Source organism: Mytilus californianus, unplaced genomic scaffold, assembly GCF_021869535.1.
Source record: "Mytilus californianus isolate M0D057914Y unplaced genomic scaffold, xbMytCali1.0.p SCAF_11, whole genome shotgun sequence".
NCBI lineage: Eukaryota > Metazoa > Mollusca > Bivalvia > Mytilida > Mytilidae > Mytilus > Mytilus californianus.
Window position 1 is genome coordinate 6,960,387 of NW_026262593.1, and position 6,320 is coordinate 6,966,706.

The window sequence follows — 6,320 nt, forward strand, 5'->3', positions numbered from 1 at the left end:
ATTTCATAAGAAAAAAAATCTCAACATCTAAACGTACTCTCAACAAAACGAAGGTTTGAAGTTATGTATATCTTTTTTATGGCTCCGCAACAAAGTTGTCGGGGCCATATAGTTTTACCCTTTCCGTCATTCCGTCATTTCGTCATTTTGTCATTCTGTCATTCCGTCATTCCGTCATTCTGTCATTCCGTCACTCCGCAACAAACCATTATATGCAATTTTCTTCTTAATGCCTTCAGATATAGGGCTGATTTCTGGTATGCGAGTTAATCATGATGAGTTACAGATCAAGTTTAAGTTTCGTTCCGCTCTGCTAATTTTTGCCGAAATTACGGGCTTTGGACTTTGATAAATTGTTGAAAATCACAGTTATACGGACTATTTTTCTAAACGCCTTCATATATAGGGCTGATTTTTGGTATGTGAGTTTACCATGATGAGTTAGAGATCAAGTTTAAGTTTCGTTCCGCTCTGCTAATTTCTGCCGAAATTTCGGGCTTTGGACTTTGATAAATTGTTGAAAATCAGTTATACGGACTTTTTTTCTAAACGCCTTCAGATATTGGGCTGATTTTTTGGTATGTGAGTTAACCATGACGAGTTACAGATCAAGTTTAAGTTTCGTTCCGTTTTACTTATTTTTGCCAAAATTACGGACTTTGGACTTTGATAGATAGTTGGAAATTTCACTACCCATTAATCAAGGAAATTTTTCATCAAAATAGTATTGGTCTTGAGAGCTGGATACTATCCATGCATGTTTGTGTCCACATGTGTTGTTGAAAGTGCAAATTTTTCAACTTTTTGAGACGGGGCCATTCGTGTCGTTCCGACACATCTAGTTTTATTTAAGTTAGAATTATTTTTAGCTTCTTTCTCAAACCTATGACAAATAGCTCGATCTATCCTTTATCATTGATCAAATTCCTCGCCTTGCTAGGGATAATCTTTTGAATTTTATCGAACGAGCATTTTTCAGTTGGATTTTTATTCATGTGTTGAAGTAAGGTTTAAATTTCTTCGATAACCGTTATATTTGTATTACAAACCTTTGTACATGGATATGGATATCATCGATTGGTCCAATTATTAACGATTACTATTTTGATTTGAAGGATTCATTATCTAAGTATGGCTACATTTGCAGGACTTTGATAAAAGAAGGTTTTTCACACTAGGTTGAACCTTAATCGTGATCGTATTGCAGGACTTGCCATTACACTGTTTCGTGTTAACTTTGGATATGAATAAAAGTTATTACGAGACTTATATCAATGAGGCAACAACCCAACGACACAAATACCTAATAGACAAAAATGGCCAGTAAAAGATTATTCGAGCAAATGCATAATTATGTTGCATAATACAAAACATATATGATAAACAGTCATATTCGCTAATTTATTTTCGCGTAATATAAACAATATTGTTTATTTCCTTTTACTCATCAGTAAAAACCCTTTCGAGCCTCTCGATTAATACATTGTCTCCTATCAAAATGACGTAAGTAACGTATTAAAAAAAAAATAGTGACAGCCAGGTTAGAAGTCCATCATGTGACGAAGAAACAACGACTGGAAATTCTTCTACTGCCCATGATAGCCTTCAAAAATACAACAAAATCCTTTTAATATTTTACAGTAAGTCATATGCCTCTTTAACAAGTATGTTTTATGATAAAAGGCTTGTCTATTATTATACAATCAAAATTAAGAATGTATTTCACATCGGGCTGCTCTTTCGGGGAATACCCTTTTACGGTCGATGATTTTGGATATTCACCTTTTTTATGTGAATTAATTGTAATTTATTTGAGCATTAGTAACATGTGTTTGCTGTCTGGTTGTTTCATCACGTAATCAATGTAAAAGATAAAAACTTGTAATTGGATGATAACATATTTGAACCAAAAGAAAGTTTGAGCCAGTGAAACATCATGTTTATGGTAGATTGTATATGACTTGGCAGAAACCGAGAGTTAGTAAAACAAAATTCTGTTTCAAATTGTATTCCATATAGATTTTGCAACTGTTACAGTAGTCATACCTTGTAAGCCATTAATTGTTTTGAATTATACTTTCATCAATGGCTATTTAGGACAAATTATAATGGTTAGCTTCGGCTAGAAAAAAATAATAGTTTGTTTGATTATAAATAAACGAAAAAAGATTTGTCCTGGTCATAATATTGTCACTGAATATAATGTATTCAAAGCCCACTTAATGAAAGCAATGTTAATACTTCAGTGGTGCAGAAACGTGTGAGCAAAAGTTTTCATAAATATTCTATTTGGTTTGATGCCTCCTTTAGTTCCTTGATATTTATAAATCATATATAAGAAGAAACAAATCATGACAGTTTTGTTATTGAAGAACCTTATACATAGTAGAAACATTGTGGTGTTCAACAGATCCTTTCATTATACACATTGTTCAATGATCATATTTACAGTATAACTGTAGGTATGGACATATAAGAATAGTTTGTTTTTAATTGTGAGTATTTATAAATAGTACGTACGTCAAACTACGACAACATTGCCTTCTCTCTTTTACACCATGATATGAAGTAAGCGTATTAGATTACCTGATAACGTAATGACATTCTTTCAAGATAACTGATTGAAAATGGATTATAACGCTGAATCTTTCAAAAACAATCATAATATCTCGGTATTAGGTAATGTTAATATGTTCTGTAGTAACATGGCCATGAGGATCATATCAATTTTTCGAATTATTATACGTATACGGGAACTAGAGCTGTTGTTTTCAATATCAAAGCCGGTACCAATAGACTATAATTAAAATAATATTTCTGTTTTGAAGGTGATAATTTAGTATGCCAATTAGATGCCTATAGTTAATATGTATTCTACATCCCATACTTAATTTAGTATGTCAATTATATGCCTATAGTAAATATGTATTCTACATCCCATACTTAATTTAGTATGCCAATTAGAAGCCTATAGTAAATATGTATTCTAATGCAATTATTTTGTATCAATGGTTCTGATTGGATGACAATAAGCGTAAAATTCTCTATCTCCATGTCTGTAACTAAGGAAGCCGACATTTTGAATTCCGGAATGTATTGACATGTAATTTCTCCAATAATAAGCAAAAAAAAAAATCACATTTTTAATCTAGAAATCTTCTTTTTATCAAATTTTATTACATTCTGAAGCGGACAAGAAGCCAGAAAACGCCCGGTATTTTACGTTTGATTCCGGAATCATACTTATGACGTCACCTAGTTTAGGCGCCAAAGAAGATAACATCATTTCTCCGCTACGCGTCTCCAGGTAAACTAAATTTGCGACAGTAAAACTACCGATGGACGTCCGCAAAGCTTCAAATACAATACAGTTATCTCTAAATTCTACATTCCATAATTTAGAATAAAAGGTGTATGCATGATCGTAACAGCTTTTCATTTAATATACATCGTACGGTACTTTTTATTGCTTCCGGAATCATACTTATGACGTCACCTAGTTTAGGCGCCAAAGAAGATAACATCATTTCTCCGCTACGCGTCTCCAGGTAAACTAAATTTGCGACAGTAAAACTACCGATGGACGTCCGCAAAGCTTCAAATACAATACAGTTATCTCTAAATTCTACATTCCATAATTTAGAATAAAAGGTGTATGCATGATCGTAACAGCTTTTCATTTAATATACATCGTACGGTACTTTTTATTGCAATACATATATAAACATTTGACCAGAATCCATTCTTTGGATAAATAAAAGAAAAGCAAAAGATACCAAGGGGACATTCAAACTCTTAAGTCAAAAATAAACTGACAACGCCATGGCTAAAAAAGAAAAAAAAGACCAACAAACAAACAAAAGTACTCCAAACACAACATAGAAAACTAAAGAATCCCTCCAAAAAACTGGGGGTGATATCAGGTGCTCCGGAAGGGTAAGTAGATCCTGCTCCACATGTGGCACCCGTTGTGTTGCTCATGTTAGTACAAACCCGGTAATAAGTCTAGTTCGGTAGGTCACATTTGGGGTAAATATAAATCATATTTCAAATCCGGTTTTTGATGGGGTTCGGGTTGCTCAGTCTTTAGTTTTCTATGTTGTGATTTGTGTTTTGTTGTTTGTTTTTTGGTCTATTCCCTCTTTTTTTTTTGCCATGGTGTTATCAGTTTATTTTCGACTAATGAGTTTGAATGTCCCTTTGGTATCTTTCGCCTCTCTTTTAAAGAATTGTAAACAGAACAACAAGTTAAGTCAATTTATTGACTTTTTGGCTTGTTATCTATAGTGTCAATATTATCAATTGATTGATTTGCTATACTATAAATAAGAAGATGTGGTATGAGTGCAAATGTGACTACTATCCATCCAAGTCACAATGTGTAAGAAGTAAACAATTATAGGTCAAAGTACGGCCTTCAACACCGGCCTTGGCTCACACTAAACATGCAAGCTATAAAGGGCCCCAAAAAGACTAGTGTAAAACAATTCAAACAGGAAAACCAACGGTCTAATCAATATAAAAAAACGATAAACGAGAACCCTTATAAACCACACCAACAAACGACAACCACTGAACAACAGGCTCCTGACTTAGGACAGGTGCATAAAAATGCAGCGGGTTTAAACGTTTTAACAGGCGCCAACATTCACCCTACCTGAAACAGTGGTATAACATTACAACATAAAAAGACAAACAATAAAATATCAATCGAAATGGATTAACTTGATCAAAAAGACAACACACAAAAACAAGTAAATATACACTGAACAAGTAAATATATTTCCGAATAGGGACGCCGGATGATTTAAATTAATATTTGTATTGTGTGTGCAAAATAACGCACTGTTCTTAAGGTAAGAAAAGGGATTTTAAGTGTTATATTTGTTTTCTTCTGAATTAATAACATATTCCCCCATATTCCGTGAACATGATTCAAGTCGTTTCATTCAAGTATAACTATAGATTTCAAATTGAAGATGTTGCAGAAAATGAAATCCAATATTGACAGCGGAAGTGGGAGTTTCATACTGAACACATGTTATTTGAAAATTAGAAGTTATCGGCAAGTGCTTCCTCATCATTTCTCAATATTTTGGAACTCTGCCACATCGATAGTACATGTATAATCCTACTTCCTTAGTTAATAGTATACGCTAACTGTAATTTGACCACCCTCTACATGTATATTCTCTTTTAGCTTTAATGTAGTACAATGAATAAACTAGCGAGGAAAGTTTTATCATCAGAGTCTATATCAATGAGCGGTCATTGGGGTTAATCACATGTGTTAAGTATATCGTAGGATGTAAACATAATAGACATATCTACATATGTTTGATCAATTTTGACTTATGGCAATGGCAATGGCGGAGGAGTGCTATCTAAACTAGAACGATGGTTTGTAATTTGAAAAAAAGTTGATACTATGTTAAAACGAAAATATAATAAAGAGTGATTTTGTTTATAAGGGTTGTACAAAGAAAATTAGAATTAAGAGGAGATTATAAATACTTTTTTTCATTCAAAGAAATGAAAATCATCGTCTTTCCTTGTTCACTGAAAAAAATACATAAATGAACAATGTGAAATTGAAGAATCGGAGTAGGAGTACCTTCGACTCACAAAATTAATATGTCATAGGATGTAAACATTGAATAAATTACAAAATAAAAAAGCCGTAACAAAAAAATATGTATTTATTTGTAAATAATGTAGACAAGATTGTATAATAATTTCTCCATTTATTTTGTAAGAATAAAAGACAGACGACACAAAGAGGATATTATTCAAAACGGTTAGATAAACTGACACACCCTTAGATTGCAAAACAACGAAAAGAAAATCAAATTCATAACATATAAAACTATAGACTGAGCAACAAAAGCTTCACCAACACTTTGGGTGATCTAAGGTGCTCCAATGGGGTGAGCATATCCCCAGTATTCGGTGATGTCACAATCGGGCAAAAGAGGACGTGATTCTGGTTACGACAATTGAAACCTATTCGTGGTTATCTGTGACACAGATACCCAAAAGGTTTAGCCAACTCGCGATGGCGTCCGTAAAACTTTCAAAGGTGGGACTTCAACTTAATAATCTAGAACCTTTAATACAATAGCTTCCTTGTTAGTAGCAAGCTTCGATCAGGAAAATCATGGGATAACATCTATTTCCATATAAGTTACATTTTGGTTATAGATGTCATAATTTTCTTTCAGAAAACAGAAGGAAACAAAATTTGTAATGCTCAACTTCAAAATGGTTTTATCAAAAGCTTTGTCACTTAATAACCGTCAAATAAGATATTAAAACAGCTT